The sequence below is a fragment of the Tamandua tetradactyla genome, chromosome 12 (genome assembly GCF_023851605.1).
Source record: "Tamandua tetradactyla isolate mTamTet1 chromosome 12, mTamTet1.pri, whole genome shotgun sequence".
NCBI lineage: Eukaryota > Metazoa > Chordata > Mammalia > Pilosa > Myrmecophagidae > Tamandua > Tamandua tetradactyla.
In genome coordinates this window covers 30,035,745-30,056,341 of record NC_135338.1, presented here as the reverse complement: position 1 = coordinate 30,056,341, position 20,597 = coordinate 30,035,745, and the positions used below count along the sequence as shown (strand labels likewise).

The window sequence follows — 20,597 nt, the reverse complement described above, 5'->3', positions numbered from 1 at the left end:
TGCTCTTTGCTGCCAAATCTTTTTTGTAGCTGTGCCATCAGTCTGCTAAAAGCAAGAAGAATCAAGCTAATGTATTACTACTGTGCACTTTAGCCCTGGTTGTAGCTAATATTTCCCAAAGAGTCCAACAACCTTGCTGTCAAGAAGAAAAGTCTGAGCTTTCCAGGCTGCCTCAGTCCCTTGCCATTAGGCAGGTTTAAAAAGAGTCAAAACACTAGAGGCAGAGAAGAAAAATGCTGACCAACATGGGTTAGCAGAAAACAGAAGAGCATTTTCTTAAACAATCAGCCAGTAAGTGCACAAATATTTATTGAGTGCTTTCTCTGCATCAGGCTCTGCTCAAGTTCATGGGCATACTGCAATGAGTAAGACAAAATCCCCAGCCCTCAAGGAGTCTACATTCTGATTTCTGAGGAAGAATAACAAACTCATCCAAAATGCAAAATCTAAAATTTCTCGTTCTAAATTGAAAAGAAAAAAAAAAAGTAGTCATCCTTTTATACACCAGAGTAACTTTATTAAAATATTTCCTAATTTTAAAGGAAATTAAAAAATTTAATTTTTAATATATTTTTTAATTTCCTAAATTAAATTTAATTTCATTTTATTTATAAAATCAGTGTACAGGATTCAGATTCTATCCTATGGTGAATATAATGAGTATCAACTGAATAAACTGATGTATGACAAGAAGACTCTATCCCAAGTTACAAGCACACTGGCTTCATCTAGCCTCAAATGCACACACACTGCCTTTCAGAGGGTAAGTTTCAGAGCTATGTGAATTACAAGAAATAGTCTATCAGATCCCCAAGCCCCAAATGAACCAGGTCAATTCTCTAAGACACTAATTTTAAGCTAATATAGTTGGGTTCTAAATTTGCCCTGCATTTCAATTTTTATCTAATGAGGAATGTCCGGCTGGACCCTTACACAGTTAAAGTTGCTTGAGGGAGGTCTGAACAAAGTTCATTTTATACACACTAGACAAAGCCTTCTCTTAAGCAACTGGCGTCCTCCAGAAAAGAAGGAGCAGCAGCTGTGAAGAAAGAGCCATCCCACAGCTGAGGGTCCCTGAAATTTACTTTTTCTCATAATTAATAAATGCAGTCCATTTTTCACATCACCAATCACATCACCAATTTCCAACTGCTCTGCACAATAGAATGAAGTAATACAGCATTTTTCAATGAGTGCATAGTACGCAAGTCTCATCTCAAAGATGCCAACAAAAGCAGCATGCTTCTTTTTTAAAAGTACAAGTTCTCAGGGCACACTGACCAAAATCATCTCTCTGACAATGAAGAAAGAGTTTTCTTTGGCATTTTTTATTCAGAAACTGGAAGATAAAAGAAAAGCATGAATTTCCTATCATGACATCAGTCAAAAATTATAGCACTGACTGATAAATCTTTCAGAAATTTTTGTTGTCCTCAATTTTGAGGAAGCCTCAAAGCACTGAGAACTTCCAGAATTAAAAAAAAAAAATTTATTTTTCAAGGATGCTATTAGCATATTGTACTACTTAGGAAATCGTGCACTGTCAATTTTAAAATTCACATTAGGAAAATGACAACCAGGACAGAGGTGAGAAAATAAAATGAATAAATCTCTGAAAGAACATCTATAAACATAAAATTACATATTTTATTTCTATAAACCAAAGTAACAATAATTCAGTAAAACCCATTTAAATATGGGTTATGAATCAATAATAGAAGTAAAAATACCAGATGTTTTTATATGTACGTTCGCATACAATACCTGTCTTCTCTTTGCCTAAATTCTGGTGTCTAATGATAAACTAATGCTGTGATTCCAAGGGCAGAGCAAATCCAAATACTTCATTTTCTAAACATCTGAAAAATCAATTTGATTTTAAGATTAAAAAGAACTCTACAGCATGAAACATAAAAGGACAGCAACTGCACCAAAAACCATAATTTGGTCACATTCCATTTATTCATGCATCCATTCAGAGAACATTTACTGCACAGTGTCTAAAGCTGCTTGCTGCTACTTTATATCTAGTCTCCCACTACGCTTTACAGAACCACTAATGTTCTGGAGGTAGCAATGCACCTTGTCAAAAGTCCACTTTTCATAGCTTTCCGTGCAGCGGGGTGAGGCCACATGATTAAGTTCAGGCAGACAGGAAGCAAGTTTACGTGTTTTGAGCAACTTACAGAAAAGTTGCTTAAAGGAATCTGACTTTGTTCAGAATTTTATCCTTTTTCCCTCCCTCCTTCCACCTTCTAGAACGTGATACTTCCTGTAGCCACCTTACTCCCTGCAATCACCTCCAGGCTGTATATCAGGAATTCAAAAAGGAGATCTTAAACAGCCTTTCTCTGGAGCTGTTATACCCAGGAAGTGGGGTCAAAGTTACTGTTGCTACAGAGGCTTTGTAATCACCTCTGATGTTGAATCTGGGGTCTCACTTGTATTAGTACAAAAAAAACCTTATAAAATTTCTAAAACAACAGAACTTAACAGCACTCACCTTCCATTAAAAGAACAATATTCTTAAGGAGGAAACAAAATATATGACTCACAAGTCCCTCCTCTGTTCATGCTCTTTATCTCTTATTTAAACACTTACACACTGAAAATGAGGTGCACGTATCTGCCTATCAGTCTGTCTTCTTCAACAGCCTAGAAAAACTTAAAAGTAAGGACAAGTTTTGTTCACATTTGCAGCTCTAGAACCCAGTACATAGCAGGTACTCAGTAAATATTAAATGAACAACTTGAAGCAAATGAACAGAAAGGTTCTAAATTAAGAGTCTCAAAATGACAGATAATTTTATAGCTCTGAATTACACCATGGTATCTGAATGAGGGCCAGCTCATTCAGTAAGACCAAGCAAGGTGGAGAAACTGTCAGTCCCTGTTGGGCTCAGGTGCCCTGTTCTCTGCCTCCAGGATGTTCAGACCTCACCGCCTCATGGCTGCATAGGATGAAAATGGATACAGAAGCACTCCAGTCCTCCTTTTTCCTCTTCCCATCAGCCACTCACACTCACTCATCCAACATTTACTGAACCCCTACGATGTGCCACATGCAGACACAGAGGCCACGAGCAGCTTTAACAAGCAAAACAAGGCCACTGCCTTCAAGGAATTTATCATTCAGAAAAGCAAAAGAAAAGCACAGAAGCAGTTACATTGCTGTGTGAAAAAAAATAATGGCTGTACATAATATGTGCTTCCTCTGAAATGGCCAGGCACTGCCGAGTGTTTTACATGGACTATCTCATTTACTCAAAAGCTCGCAGATACAGAGGCTAAGAGAACACTTGGGAGGGGTATTCTCCACCACTACACCAGCCAGGAGGGCACAGTGGGTGGGGAAGATGCATGTAGGAAAGGGAAAGCAAATGAAACCTGATGGATCAACTGAATTTGATCCTACCCAGGTTGAAGGGGGTAGGCAAAATGTTCCATGCAGAGAAGGTCCAGGCAGGAAAATTCAATACAAAAGAAAGACCGTGTTCCATGTCATGATCAGGGTCATGTGTCACCTTGGCCAAGTGGTGGTACCTGTTTGTCTGGTTGGGCAAGTGCTGGCCTGTCTTTTGCTAAGAGGTCATTTCATAGAATTAAGTCATGATCACGTTGGCCACAACCACAGCTGATTCCACTTGTAATCAGCCAAGGGGAGTGCCTTCTGCAATGAGTGATGCTTAATCTCATCACTGGAAGCCTTATTTCAAGAAGGATTCAGAAGAGACGGGCTCTCTCTTTCCTGCTTTGGCCGGCGAGCCTCTCCTGTGGAGTTCGTCCAGACCCTCCATCGGAATCGTCAGTTTTACAGCCTGCCCTGCAGATTTTGGACTCTACGTTTCCATGGTTACGGGAGACACTTTTACAAATTTTATATTTACGAATATTTCCTGTTGATTCTGTTTCTCAACAGAACCCTAATACAGTCCATCAGAAAAGCATGACAGAATCTAGTACTAGACAGTGACTGCACCTTCCCTGAACAAATTCTTAACACCTGAGCGACTGAGATTTCTAGAGTTATAACTATCTAAAGGAGGGCTCTGCAAGAAAAAAACAAAGACCTGGTGGGTTTTCAAAAATGTTTCTGAAATGTGTGCCTTCAAGAGAGGTATGAAAGAATTTGTTAATCTGAAGCAGGTAATACCAGTCCTGCTCTATTTTTAAGTCCAGGTTATTAGTATTTATAATTTAATAAGATTATTTACCGGAGAATAATAAAAATACATTAAGATTTTCACAAAAGCATAGCAATGGACTGGAAAAAGCTGAACTACTTCTTTAAAATACCTTTAAATACACATCCCTTTAAAAACTGAGAAGATGGTCTGGCAGATTTAAGACTTACAAAAATTTTTTTTGCATCTTGTGGCAGAGAGTCAACTCTTTCAAACCCAATTTCCACTCCCCACTCCCCACTCCCCTCTTCTTTAGTAATAGATACTTCGTTCTGTTTGAGCTGGCAATGTGCCCACTTAAACACCACATCTGAGCCTCCCTTGAAGGCAATGGCGGCCAAGAAGTTTCAAAGAGAAGTCACTGAGTAGGGCTTCTGGGAAGTCCCTTTCGCTCCCTTTGCTTTCCCTTCCTCTTGCAGACAGCTTGGCGGGAGTTTCAACAATGTCCTGCGGTTGTAAGGGCAAATGCTTTACACTAAGATGCTGAAAGTCAGGAGACCCTGGTCTCTGGTAACTTAGGGGAAGCACCCCCCTAAACAGTTCCCCTAGAAGTTTTATGTGAGAAAATCAAAACTTGCTTAATTAGATCCCCATTCTCACCAGTCAAATACAAATTTCATTGCAGATGCTAGAAAACATTCAATGTGTACTTGGTGAGATACAGCAAAATGCAGTTTCAAATTCATTTACAGTATTACAGCAATATTTAATAATTCATTAACTTCTTGTTTAAATCACACATCTAAACAATTATTAAACATTTTTAAATTAAAAGTATATCAACACTACAAATATAAATAAGTTATTTCATGAACTAGCACAAATGCAAAAACACTTGTACAAAGCAAAAATAATAGAGTGGTATATGGGGGAAGTACCTATTGCAACTACATACTCAGTTAGCAGTAATATCTTAATATTCTTACATAAACAGTAACAAGTATATCACACTAATACTAGGTGTCAATAATGGGGGCTGAGGGGCATGGGGTATTTTGGGTTTTCTTTTTTTATGTTTATTTGTATTCTTTTCATGGCCTAAAATTGAGTGTAATGATGACTGCACAACTAGGTAATGATACTATCTGACATTGTATACTTTGGATGGATTATATGGTGTGTGAATGCATCTCAATAAAATCTGCAGTTAAAAAATAAAAAAATAAAAATAAATAAATGATATGTTTTCCAATTTTTTTATTGGGCATAAAAGACATCTAGTCCTTGAAACATCTGATCTACTCTGGACAATGAACTAGGGAGAGTACATGAGGCCGGCAGAACATTCTGAGAACGTGGGAGTGTAGGAAAAACATCAATATAACACAATGCAAAAACAAACTACTGACAAAACCTTCCCTGTAAGTCAGGAACTGCTAGGGTATGTCTGAGGATCTATGATCTGAAGTAATTCTTGGTTGCCAGTGCTTGCTAGCATAGACTCACGTTGCAATTCAAATATTATACTACTCTTAATCTACCTGATACCACTATCATGTTATTTTCTAAAGGTATAGATACTTTACAGCAACTCCCCTGATATAGGTAGATATGTTTCTAAATTATTTTTGTGTGTGTGGAAATGCTATTGTACCCTTTTCCAATCAAAATAGCTACAGGATTATGCCTAACATAAATATAAGCAAAGTAATTCCAGAGAGCTAGGATTGGTGTTGGGGAGACTCATCTTTGGAAGAATCAGAAATTTCTACATTTTCTCACCAAACAAAAGAAAACTCAACTTCTCCACTTTAACTTACCTCAATGTGTAGGTTTTATTCAAAGCTAGAAACAAAATTCAAATAGAGAAATTAAACAGAAAATAGTTATATTTCTCTATTTATTTTTTATTTTTTAAGACTATGCCTTTCTATTTCAAATGGATCATTGCCAAATTAACAGTAAGCTTACTGTCACGTACTACTGCTTGACAATCATGGAATTCCTGCTGTATGGAGGATCTTTACAGTTATATCAACTCTCTTTATGGGCAAAGTGGTATAGCAAAAGTTTGTTCACGTTCAAACTTCAGATCTGAATCCTTGTTCTAATAATTGCTAACTGTACGTAAAACCTTGAGCAAACTAATTTATCTTTCTCTGGGCCTCGGGTTTCTCCAACTAAAAAATGAAAATAATCTATCAATTTCTTCTAGTACTGCTGGAAAAATTAGCGCTAATATATATAAAGAACCTACCAAAGGTCTGACAAATAATAAGGCATTTAGTAGCTATTAATATGATGCTAATCACAAAAAAAGATTTTAAATACTTAAGTAACTGGGTTATTTTAAAGTGTTAGAAGATAAAAGAGAACAAAGTTTAATTTAAAAAAATCCTGTCCAACTAAAAGTATAAAATAAAATAAAAAACAAAATGAGAGGTAGAGTAACCTCTAAGAACAGAGTCCTCTCAGCATCTCCCTGAAATACTTCTAGTGAGAGGAGCCTAATATCTCAAAAACCTGATCATTTGTTCAACATTATATTAATACATTATAAGTATAGTATCTACTATGTGTCAGTTTCTATACTGGGCTTGAGATGCACAGGTAATTGAGGTATGGTCCCCTGATCTTAAAGAAGTGACAATTCCCTCAAATGAATGGATACCATACAGGGACAGAGAAGGAGAGAGGTAAACAGTGCTGCGGGAGTGCAGAGGTGGGCACACAGCCCAGCCTATGGGTGTCGGAAGGAAGGAAACCCTTGAGCAAAATCTGACAGAACAATGAGGTGGAAAGGGAAGAGCTAAAAGGGAACAGCATGAATACTCCGAGGTGAGAGGCAGCCTAATTTATCACAAGTAACGAGTTCATCACAGAGACCAGTGGTAGGTGATGCGGCTGCCCAGGCCACAAGGTTTCCATCGGTGGACTTGAAAGTCACATGAAAAATTTTGGAGTTTCTCCTGTGGGCTATGAGGAGCCTCATAAACATTGTAACCTGAAAAATGACAAGGTTAGACATGATCTTGTACAAAAACACTGGTGAAAATGCAGAAAATGAACTGAGTTCAGAGGATGGTAAACCAGTAATCCAGGTAAACAAGAATAAGGCTTCAGAGTTTCAATTCATACTTTTAAGTTCACTCAAGCTCTAAGGAATTACAGTTAAGCTAGGTTTCCCTTAGCTCTAGGGAAGGTTTTCTATACTTGTCATCTCCCCAATAATATCAATGGTTCCAGAAAAGTAGAATCAAGTGGCCTGGTTTCTAAATTCTCACAAAGTATGGTACAATGCTTTTACAAAGATTGTAAAAGAAAGGTAAATTTGGAGACATTTTCAGAAAAAGGAGCATGCAACTTCACCGTAACATATACAGAGCATGATCCCCACTACTGGTTTCATAGCCAAATGCCTCTATTTATAGCCAGCTGCTACTAAAAGAAAACCTGTGTCTTAAACTCTTATCATTTGCCCATGCAATGTGGGCAAACTACTATCTAAAACAAGTTTCAGACTTAGGTAAAAAATAAAATTTTAACAGCCCCCAATTTTTTTTTGTATGCTGTATGGTGTGGCCACATTTCATTATTATTACATGTGAGTATCTTGTTATTGCAACACGATTTGTTGATTTTTTAAGTTTGTTTGTACTTTTTTTGTTTTGCTTGTTTGTTTTTTTGGGAAGTGCATGGACCGGGAATCAAACCCAGGTCTCCGCAGGGCAGGCAAGAATTCTACCACTGACCTACCCTTGCATCCCCAAAGTTTGACCATTTCTAAGACTTTTCCCCCAAAGACTATAACTATGAAGTCAAAAGGGGAGCAAGATTTCTGGACCAGATAAATGCTGAAACCTAGAGGGCCCAGCTTTTCCAGAATATCACCTAGTTCTATCTCCCAACCCATATTATTGACAGCCCTTCCAACATGAAAAACTTAGAACAGCCATGGCACAAATACCCCTAAAAGAGTGGGACAGAAAGATCAAAGGTGATAGTGGAGTTATATGGAGAAGGCAGGGTTTAACAAATGAATAATGATTGCCGAATCATTAAACTGATATTTCTTTTAGTCTTTAGGATCTTATAGCAGCTAGATGTAAAAACCTAAAACTGTAGAATTGTAACTTATACCAAACTCTGAAATCTGTTTTACATCTAACTGTTGTGCTGTGCTTTGAAATTTATTGATTTTTCATATATATGTTATTTTTCACAAAAAGATTCAACTGTGATGCTAAAAAAATATTTATTCCTTCTAGCCTCCAATGTCCTGGAGCAGCTAGAAGGAAAAATCTGAGTTGATGCTATGGTAGCCCATGACAGACTCTGGAATCTGCCCTGTAGCTACTTGTTGAAGAGTACTTTGAAAACTATTGCTTTTTTTCTTTGAATATATGTTACAGTATATGATAAAAAAAGTTTTTAAAAAACGGGGAGGCGGGGCAAGACAGCTCCATAGGCATCGAAAAAGAATCTTATCTGTGCTTAGCTGTACGCTGAAAAATGTCTGTAAAAAAGAAAAATCCCACACAAGTTGTCTGACTAATTCCAAGTTGGCTGTAGCCTGTACATTTACAAAGAAAAATGTGTATAAACATGAACATTCAGGCACAAATATCCATCTGGACAGGATGTTAATACCATTCCTCAATTCCTTAAGGGTCCTATTCTTTCCTGAGGTATAAAACCAACCAACTGGTTTAATTAATGTGGATGAGAGGGAGGAAGAAATAAGAGAAGATACAAACACAGACTCATCTCCGTAAGATCATTCGGAAAGTTTAAAAAATTAAATGCGTCAGGACCCTAAATTATCCCTACGAAAAAATTGCCAAATTCTTCAGTCCTTGAAGCCAAACAGGTCTAAGTCTCCCTTTGCATTTGATTCTCTGGAATTGAATAAATGAGCCTCACTGTGGCACAATTCTATGGAGTGAGATGTACTCAGGAAGAGGGTGGTGATAAAATGTGGTTAATTATACCAGGTTGTCATTGGCAAAACTAGCAGAAGAAATGTTCTGTTGACATAATGAATCATATAAATGAGAATGTTCACATCCTTTCCTTGCTTTAAACTAGGTCATCAATGAAACTAGCTGATTTTTGCAGCCTCTACACACCTAGTCAAAATACCCTTCACTTTTATAAAATGCATAGGTAATTTTTAATACTTAGTTTGAACTTCCCAGTCCCTTCCTCCCAGAATTTTCCCCCCATTCAACTGGTTAATCTTTTTTTCTTTTTGACGATTAGAATAAATTTATTAAGACCCTCTCCTCTCCCCCCTCATAGTCTCTGGATCAGTTTTTCCACTTGTAAATCTTGTGTGCCAGCCCCAAGAAGATAATCAGAGGTAGGGACTCAGAGTGCTGCTTGATGAGACCCAGAAGGCTGCTGTACTGTCTTCCTCATACTGTGTAAAGACAGCTAGCAGCCCCAGCTCGCCCTAAAGCACCTTCACCTAGGCCACCTTCTCAACCTCCTTCTGCCCATAATCCTCCTGCAGGATCTAGCACTGTTCCAAAGATGCCGCTGTAGACACTGAACCAACAGCAACTGCACTTGTTGTCTTGGATGTCAGCGCCAACCTTGCCAGTCACATGGGGGTTCACAAAAAGGTCAAGGTAATCATCCGAATCTGAAAGAACCCTCCCATCTCCAGAAGCATCTTCTTGGCATGGGCGTGCTCCTTCTCCCCGTCAATGCCTACCACATACATGGCAGCAGCTACAGGAAGGTAGAAGTAGAAAGCTGTCTTATACTTGACAATGATTTGTACCTCTTTTCAGTGAATCTGCCAAGATTGACATTGCCCTGGGGGGCTGTGATGAGGTCCAGAGTCTGACCAATTTCAGTCTTATAGGAAACCTGCAGAAACAGCTCAATCAGGTTCAGATAATAGGGCTGCTCCCAGCAGTAGAGCTTCAGTGTATGGTAGTTACATGCTTCCTGCAACACGGCATCATTAAGGGCATCTGAAACTATGCCTGGCTTCTGACACCAGCAGGGCTGTCCCCATTGGGGTGAGGAATGAATCCATGGTGTTGTCAGGCACCCGGATAAAAGCTTAGAGCAGTTTCACATACCAGCCCACTGTCAGGGTCTGCTGGAGACTATCAGCATCCTGCTTCTTTGGCTCCTCTAGCTTCTGGAAAACTGCCAGCACTGCAAACCCCAATTGTTCTTGCCTCCAATGGCATTGTACTCCAGGATCTCCTTCAGCCAGGCAATAGAATCTCCTCTCTCTGGGTGCCCCATCTCAACCTTGGTTAGCACCTTGAGTATCTGGGAGAAGTGCTGGATGAAATTCTGCTTTCCTTGGGCATAAGCATCAGATTTCTTATCTCCATTCATTCGAGGAGCAAAGCACTCTGTTCCTGTAGGCTGGTTCTTGTTTGGTCCTTCAACTGGTCAATCTACAGCAGAAGGATTAAGAACAAAGGCTCTACCTCTTTTGTTGCTCACATGTGGCCTCTCTCTCCAGCCAACAGGACGAGCAGTCTCACCACCCTCCCCCTCTCTGCGTGGGACATGACTCCCAGGGGTGTGGACCTTCCTGGCAACGTGGGACAGAGATCCTGGAATGAGCGGAGACTCAGCATCAAGGGACTGAGAAAAACCCTAGAATGAGCTCAGAATTAACATCAAGGGATTTAGAGAACATTCTCGACCAAAGGGGGAAGAGTGAAATGAGACTAAGTGTCAATGGCTGAGAGATTCCAAACAGAGTCGAGAGGTTATCCTGGAGGTTATTCTTATGCATTAAGTAGATATCACCTTGTTGTTCAAGATGTAGCGGAGAGGCTGGAGGGAACTGCCTGAAAATGTAGAGCTGTGTTCCAGTAGCCATGTTTCTTGATGATGACTGAACAATGATATAGCTTTCACAATGAGACTCTGTGAATGTGAAAACCTTGTGTCTGATGCTCCTTTTAGCTACTATATCAACAGAAGAGTAGAACATATGGAATAAAAATAAATAATAGGGGGGAACAAATGTTAAAATAAATTTAGTTTGAAATGCTAGTGGTAAATGAAAGCGAGGGGTAAGGGGTATGGTATATACAATCTTTTTTTTCTCTATTATTGTTTTATTTCTTTTTCTGTTGTCTTTTTCTTTCTTTTTCTAAATCGATGCAAATGTTCTAAGAAATGATGAATATGCAACTATGTGATGATATTAAGAATTACTGATTGTATATGTAGAATGGAATGATATCTTAATGTTTTGTTTGTTAATTTTTTCTAATTAATAAAAAAAGTTAAAAAAAAAAAAAAAAGAACAAAGGCTCTAGAGCCTGACCATCTAAATTCAAATCCTGAGTACATACAAGGACCAGCCTAACAGGGCTGTTGTGCGGAAGACACAAGATAACCCATGTGAGGTGCTCAGCACTGGGCCTGGTACAAGAGCTCCATAAACACTGCCAATTGTTACTAGTTTTACTAATAAAAGCATGGCGAAAACTACGAAAGATAGTGGGCCTTCAAGGCACTAACTTGTAGAAAATAGACACCAAAAGCCTGAGTGCATCAACAGTTAATTGACATTGTGGATATACATAAGAAGAGATATCACAGGATTATCCAACTAGCTACCATCTTCATATTTCATTTTCCATCATTAAAATGCCAAATGAGTTGTTCTTAACTAACTTAAATTTGGTCATTCTAATTATCTACTCCTTGCTGTTATGATCACCTATAGTAGATTTCCTCTCACTCATTTTTAATGGTTTTTCCCATGTAGTTGTTTTCACTAGGGATTCACTGAGCTATATTTGTTTTCACCAGCTGTCTGGATAATTATATATTTAGTTCACATTTATTCAAAGTCAGTAAAGAACGAATAAGTTAATCATTAGCTCCTCCTCTATGGACTTCGCCAAGTTCTCTAATTCCTCTTAAAGTTTATGCACGCGGTTCAGAATGAAGTCTAATCATCATGACATCTCAGAGGCAATTCGACATTTGGATATTGAGGGCTTAAAGTCAGACAATTCTCAATGAAACAAAAGATGAGAACCAAAATTCGAACAGAACAATAAACGACTATGGGTGTCCCAAGTGCATGCAGGTATGCTCCTGCACTGAAAAACAAATGGCACTAAATGGATATTTGCACATGCTCACTTTGAATTGTTAATATTTTTGGTAAGGAGGAATAGCAAAAGAAAGCCCATTATAATTTTAAAAGAGTGTAACAGAAACAACTGTCCACAATAGCTACTGTTTCAAGATGTATGTAAACTTGCCCAAAAAACTACTCCAAATTTTGCATTGTAGAACAACAAAGATGGGGTCCAGTTCTCGGTAAGATGGAGGAAGTATACTAACCCTGTCTCTCCACCGACTATACCTGTTAACACCCTCAGACCAAATACACGAAGCAGTTATTTGAGAGCTCTGAAAAGTAAGTGACAGCAGGATGATTGGGGAAGATAACCAGAATTCTAATTACCACCATACTGATGGTAACTGTTATTTTTTTCCTCTGGAATCCCCAGGCCTAGACTCCAGGCATACCCACAGTAAGCATCAGGGTACAGACAAGAAAAGCAAATCCTTTTAGTTCTAGTGCAGGGTAGCAGGGAAGAGAATTCTGAATGCTAGAAAGAGTAGAGCGAAATCCCCCAATTTCCCTACCTTCCCCCCCTCACTCCCAAGTACAAAGGCAATCACAAAGGGCAAAAGTAGCAGCAGAGACCAGAGCCAAGTAAAACTCTAAGGGAGAGGAAATTTCAATAAAGAATTTTCTTTTCAACAAATGGTTTGGAACAATTGGACATCCACATGCAGAAAAATGAACCTTGACCTTAAACTTCACACCTTATATAAAATTTAACTCAAAACAGCTCATTGATTCAATGTAAAATGTTTAAACTGTTAGCAGAAAACAAGAAAGTCTTCATGACCTCATGTTAGGCAATGAGTTCTTAGACATAACCCCATAGCATAATCCACTAAATAAGTAATAAACTGAACAACAAAAAAATTAAAAACTCTTGCTCTGTGAAAAGGACTTATAAGACCATGAAGTAATAAGCTACAGGCTGAAAAAATCTGCATATCACATATTTTATTTAAACCAAGTTTATTTATAAAATATTTTAAAACAAGGACCATAAAATCTTTTCTTTCCAGAGTTCACCTGCTCAAGTCACAAAAAATGACTGCAAGAATACCAATATTTTAACAGAGCTCAATGGTTCTAGTCATTTTGACGACTGACTTTTAAGATGTTGGTGTTACAAAGCAGGTGAATCATCAGAAAAACAGCTGCATGAACCAGAACATCCAAGGTTTGTCTACTAAAACCTAGTCTCCTCTCAGCCTAAGGGGTTTCACATATGCCCTCCATTTCCTAGACAGAAAAAAATCCAATGCACAAACAATTTGTTTTAAAACTTGAAGAGCTCCTACCTATATAAAAGGAAAAGGTCAAGGAAATGGTTTCATTGAGAACGTCTGCACTTTGTCATCACTAACATCAACAAAGCGTTGGTGCATCTAAATATGCCAGTAATTCTATCTTAGTTTCTAAAAGCCTCATGTTAGAACTGATATTCTAACTCCATATAGTGAGAGAAGGCGAACAGTAGCTTGTGAACATAAATAGAAAAGATTCAACCGAAGTTCAAAATACAATGATAAATTCACTTTCCAAGACAAGTCTATGCATTAGCTTAGTCAAAATACTTTAGCTTTCTACTTCCCCAAAGCATTTTATTTACCTATTTTGAAGGAAAAACCAAAGTTTTTTTCTAAAAAGATAAATACAGATATTACTCTCATCCCACTTGTATTGACTGCTCTTTTCCTTTTTCAAGTATGTTCTACATGATTTAGTGCTGGGCATTCAATTGCATAAAATGATCACAAATATATGACTTCTTTTTAAACATATTACTTTTAAAAGAACTTTAAAAATTAAAAATTTTTATTTTAATGATGAAGCAATGGATAATTTTATTTTTTCCTTCATATTCTTCTCTTTTTTCCAAAGGACCTCAATACTTAAACAGTGGGAGAATTTCCTTTTCTCTACTCTTGAAATAATTTGTCATAAATTATGACTGTGACCATGTTTTCATTTTTAATACCCTTGGGGAAATCCTACTTGTTAAAGGCTCTAACACCCAATATATACTAAAAAGGGTGATGGGGAAGAGTGTGCAAAAAGATACATTAAACTTTCAAATACCATTAATTCTCTCACCAATTAATACAAAATAACTCAGTTACAAACATAAGGAGAGAGGTTATTTTTAAACAAGAGAGAAGCCTTCTGGATCTGATTAACTCGATGAGAATAGTACACAAAAACGGATGAGTATTTAATAAGTCTGCCTTCATCACAATATCGCAAGTCTAAAGGTGTACACAACACCATTCTTTAAAAAGTGGCACTCAGTGGTGTTCTTTCAGATGTGTACTTAAAAATAATTACCTGACTGTGCATGACTGAACCTTGATTCTTTTGCACAGGGAAGATTGCTCCTTTTAGTTTGATGTCAAAGTGGAAGGTGATGTCATGTGACACTGCCACAGTAGTGCTTTTTTTCTGTTGCCTAGGATGCTTTTGTTTCTACCATTCTTAGAGCCAGTAAAGACATTCTGCATTCAAAGTAAAATCAATACACAGATTTTAACACACAACATTTTTTTAATTTTTTAAGGAAACTAAATTCATTTCAAATGACTCAGAGCCTCAAATTCAAGGGATTTTATTGAGGCTGTAATAATCAGCAATGCCTGATGGTAAAAATGCAAGTTAGAAAATCAGAACTAAGAACACAGCTATGAATAATCAAATGAAGAAAGGAAAAGCCTGGATGCTATTTAGGTGAAGTCTGATCATGCCAAGTCAGCGGAGGAATCATTTGGTTCATAGGTATATTAATAGTGGGAACTGACTAGCAGGGTAGTAAATTGATTATTTAGTAATGGGGTTGACCGAGATTACTCCACAAATCCCTAACAACTAAAAAAAAAGTCTTATTTTATCATTTTAGCAGAAGATTGAGACCCTGTTAGAATGTGAGCCCTTAAAGGCTTTGTCTCCCTCATCACCCTAGCAAAGTGCCTGGTACCTAAGAGATAGTCAATAATATGTAGTTCTTGAATAGAATGAACAAAAGAGAAAGTGAACTACATGAAAATAACAACCACCCACGATGAACATTATTCTCAGGTCCCTTGAAGCACTCAACGCATGCCTGGTGATGGAAATCAGAGCCATCTCTCACATTTTGCAAGTTTGTAACTACTTAGTAATTCCAAAAAAGCAGAACTGAATTCTCTTAGGCAAATTCACATTTCAGTTAACTTCAGAGCTGATAATAGCTTGTATTGGGAGAAGTCTCAGCTCTGTGCGATTTCTACAGCTCATTTACATTCGCATTATCAACATTACCTTCAATTCACGGTTCTTTGCAGGAATCAATTTTGTGGCTGTTGCTTTCATTAAAATCAGTTAACATAAGCTACAAGTCTACTGAGTTAAAGGCAACATGTCACAATAGACTAAAAGCAAACAAGGGGAGAACAGGAGCCCTTCTCCACCCCCTCTCCTCTGTGTTGAGGAAGTGTCACAGAATCAATCCCCGGGATAGCTTGTGTTCCAAATGGGACATGTCATTTGACAAAGGACTCAAGCAAGGGTCCCAATTTTAGTTCTAATATTGAATATTAGTAAATTTTAGCTTATTTCTCAGAATAGCTTAAAAGCAGCCCTAGGGCGGGCCGCGGTGGCTCAGCGGGCAAAGTGCTTGCCTGCTATGCCGGAGGACCTCGGTTCGATTCCCGGCCCCAGCCCATGTAACGAAAAACGGAGAAACAAAATACAATAAAACAAGAAAATGTTTAAAAGATGTTTCCCTTTCTTCCTCTCTTCCTTCCTTCTATCCTTCCTTCCTTCTCTCTGTCTTTCCTTTAAAAAAAAAAAAAAAAAAAAAAAAAGCAGCCCTAATACTTTCTTCCTGTGCCCCAACAAATGCATCCATTTTAGAACATCATTTCTAGACTTCTCATAGCATTTCTGCTCCCAAATGCCTTTTCTCCTATCATTTTAACCATATCACCTAAATCCTAGGTATTTTTTTTTAATTTTGCTGATATATATTATATACTTGCATACCATGTAATCATCCAAAGTGTATTTTCTGTGAAAAATAACATATATACAAAAATGCAACACATTTCAAAGTAAGTCACAACAATTAGTCACAGAACAGATTTCAGAGTTTGGTATGGGTTACAATTCCACAATTTTTGGTATTTACTTCAAGCTGCTCCAAGATACAGGAGACTAAAGGAAATATGAATATAATGATTCAGCAATCATACTCATTTGTTAAGCTCTACCTTCTCTGTATAACTCCACCATCATCTTTGATTTTTCTATCCCACTCTTTAGGGGTATTTGGGCTTTTTCTAACAGGGGCTGTCGATAATATGTCAATAGAGGGATGGAACTAGCTGATGCTCTGGAGAGGCTAGCCTGTCTGCATTTCAGGACTTATCTGGTCCAGAGACCATCTGAAGGTCGTAGGTTTCTGGAAAGTTACCCTAGTCACGAAACCTTTATGGAATCTTATATAATGGTTTCTGGAAAGTTACCCTATTGCATGGAATCTTTATACAATCTTATATTTAGGTTTTCTTTAGGACTGGCAGAAACGGTTTTGTTTGGGGTTTGGCAAACTATGATAGGTAGTAATGTCTAACTAAAGCTTGCATAAGAATGACCTCCAGATTTGAACTCTCTCAGCCACTGATACCTTATTTTTTACACTTCTTTTCCTCCTTTTGGTCAGGATGGAATTGCCAGGGCCAGGCTCATCCCTGCGTATCACCTCCCATGCCGTCAGGGAGACTTTCACCCCTGGATGTCGTGTCCCACATAGATGGGAGGGCATTGATTTCACTTGCAGAATTGGGAATAGAGAGAGGCCACATCAACATTCAACTCAGCCCCTCACCCAGGAGGCCACGGGAGATAAAGAGTAGCTATCTAACAAGTCTTCCCGGTGTCAAGGCCATCAGGTTGCTTGAGAGGAGAAGGAAGAGGAGATGAGTGAGCAACAAAAGAGGTCCTCCAAAAATAACTCTTGGGCATACCTACAGGTAAGCTAAGCTTCTCTGCTATATACATAAGCTTCCCAAGAGCAAGCCTCAAGATCAAGGGCTTGGCCTATTGATTTGGGTGTCCCTAATGTCTGACACAGTATCAGGGGCTTCCCCAGTGGTAAAGTTTAATAGTTTCATATTTCTTCTCATCCTGGGGATTTTAAAAGCAAAATTATACAATATAGTACACCCAAAATTACTTTCATGTTTCAAAGAGAGATTCGTATTTCATCCCATTTAACCTCCTATTCATAAATAGTTCCACAGGCCCAGGATTTTAAGCCAGATTCTCATGATCCTTCTTTCCACATCTAGCTTTTCTGAATAAAAAACAGAAGGCAGGAAAAAAAAGTTCAATGTATTTAGAATCAGAAAATTTGGGTTCAAATTCTCCCATTACCAGCTGTACAAACTGGGGACACTACCCTTGCTGAGCTTCTCTTTCTTCATTTCTAAAATGATGAAAATTCTACTTTGCCTAAATTGCTTGGTTATTATATAGATCAATAATAACTATAAATGGTAACACTTCTAAAGAGTACAAGGAATTTTATTTGTATACTGTATATTCACAACCTGTCTTCATTACTATAAGATGGAAAGCAACTTTATATATTTAATTATAAGTAATTATTCTAAAGGAATAATGTAATTTTTACTGTTTTCATTCATGCTCTCTTTTAGTAAGCACTCGATGAAACATCAATAGCAACTAAATTCAAAAGGCCTCCTTTTAAAAGTTTCAAATCAACCATTACCATAATAAGGTCATTAATATGATTATAAAAATAATACCTGATTAAAGCAGAAAATTAGAAAACTTAAAATAAGCATAAAATATAAATTCAAAAGTCACCCATAATCCTGAGATAAACAAGCAACACATAAACTCTATTAGAATTGTGACATAGTTTTAAAAATTAAGATCATACTACATAAAATGTTTTATATCCGTATTTCTAATTTAATATCACGTGTGTGCACATTTCTCAATGTCATTAAATTTTCTTCAAAAATTGGGATTCTAAATCACCGTACAACAGTCTTCTCTAAGTGTATATCACAATTTAACCATTTCTGCACTACTTCGTAGGCTGCACTCAATTTTTATGTTACAAATATGAAAGTTGGACACAAAGCTTCATGAACTTTAAAAATAATTTTTTCCATAGAGGAGAGTCCTAAACAAGACATAAACTTTTCCTTTAATTCTGGTTTTGTTTTTATAATTTTGGTTGTTTTGTTTTAATTTTTATTCTGGTAACATTAATACAACCTAAAACTTCCCATTTAACCACTTTCAAATATACAATTCTGTGGTTTTAACCACATTTACAATGCTCTGCTACCATCGCCATCATCCATTACCAACACCTTTCCATGACCCAAAATAGAAACGTTGAACCAAATGGGCATTAACTCCCCATTCCCTACCTCCACCACAGTCCTTGGTAATCTGTATTGTAGTTTCTGAAAGTGTTAATTTGCATATTCTAATTATATAAGTGAGACCATACAATATTTGTTCAGGACATAAATATTTTGAAGGCTCATGGAACATACTATAAAATGACTTTATATAAATTTCATACAGTAGAATCCCACTTAAAGTAATAGGATGATAATTGGTTCAAAAATTGAAAAGGGTGGTTTAAGCAGAGAACCATAAACACTGACAACATATATCTTAGATATTTTATTTGAAACTAACACAATGTACATTAATTTATCAATTTTCTCATGTAGGGACAAGGTCTTTTCTAAGAATATTCAGTCTCCAGATTGACTGTTAAGCTAATCATTCTTATCCAAACCACATCAAAAAAAAAAAAAAATCATACAAAAGTTCAAATTTTGTTTCTTTGTAAGAGTAGAGTTGAATTTAAAGCTTATCAAGCAGCAATATGAGAATCCTTATTTTATGGTGTTCCCCCAACCTTTTATAGTGGTCATGATCATATTAATAGTCTCGGTATTTTTGAGAGGCTTGCCTTTAGCGGCTTTCCAAAGTATTTACCTTATTTTTGTAGAAAAAGAATACTCACATTTAAATAGATTACATAAAATTTAAATTATATGTAATTATAATATCAAGCGCTACTGACAAAAACTGACTTTGCTACAAACAAAATCAACTCTTGATCAACATTCAACTCAACCACTCACCCAGGAGGCCACAGGAGATAGAGAGTAGCTATCTAACAAGTCTTCCCAGCGTCATGGCCATCAGGTTGCTTGAGAGGAGAAGGAAGAGGAGATGAGGGAGATGGAGATGACTGAAGAGAGATCTCCTTTCTTAACCCCTCAGAGATACTGACCACTACTGTTTTAAGTGGCATCTATTAGCTTTTATCTGAATATGTAGCTATAGTATAAACTGAGATACGGGTAATCCCTGAATTTAAAGAGTAAGGTACACACTTGCTGAATGGAAGCCAAGAACAACCAATCAAGACCTCTCTCCTATTCCTTCTCTACCCCATCTCCAATTGCTTGGTCTTTAGTCCTCCTTTTTTCTATCTAAATTCAATCATCCGCTGATTTCATCCAGTGCCATACCTTCAAATACCATTTACAGAGCAAAGATTTATAAATTAAAACTCTAGACTTTCCTCCCGAGAACGTCCAACATGCCCCCCACACCAGTAACCACCACGACCTGCACAGCTGCTCAAACCAAAAGGCTAAATAGACCTTGACTTTCCCCGTAACTCCACATCATATTTTTGTAACTCCATATATAATCCTATAAACTTTCCATTTCTTTTAACATTTATACCGTGTCTCCTCTCATTAAAATGTAATCCCTAGAGGGCAGGAACCCCGTTTTGTTCACAGCTGTATCTCTAGTTCCAAGACAGTTCCTGGCATATAGTAAGTGCTTCATAAGCACTGTTGACTGAAAAGGGCTCCTGAAAGATTTCAGACTCCTTTGAGAAGTTTTCCATGTATAATTAAAAGATCAGGCGAAAAACTCCTTTTAAAATATGCAATATTCACAGCTTGGGAGGGACAACAGATCATGACCTTGGCGCTCTCATTTTACAGATGTAGACCCTAAGGTCCAGAAAATTTACATAATTTGCCCAAGATCTCATCGCTGATTAACAGCAGAGCCAGAACAAGAACCCAGGGCTCCTAATGCAAACATCTAATGATATATAAGCACATTGTCTAACTATCACCTTCTATGTGCCGCTTGTTTTCTTATATACAACAGAGCTCCTGCATTTGGATAACTGAATTGCATTAAGAGAAGAAATGGGTATTTTTTTTTCATTTTGGGTACATAAAAAACAATCAACAAGAAATTTCTTGCAATGCCCCTAATCA

The 20,597-nt window shown here is 37.4% G+C and overlaps 1 protein-coding gene and 1 pseudogene across 13 annotated transcripts in view; both read right to left on the bottom strand.

Annotated features, from left to right (window-relative positions):
- SIPA1L1 (signal induced proliferation associated 1 like 1) overlaps positions 1-20,597 on the bottom strand; it is a 417,008-nt gene that overhangs the window by 246,441 nt on the left and 149,970 nt on the right. The gene's annotated exons all lie outside the window — the stretch shown is intronic.
- LOC143651947 (farnesyl pyrophosphate synthase pseudogene) lies at positions 519-15,865 on the bottom strand (annotated as a pseudogene).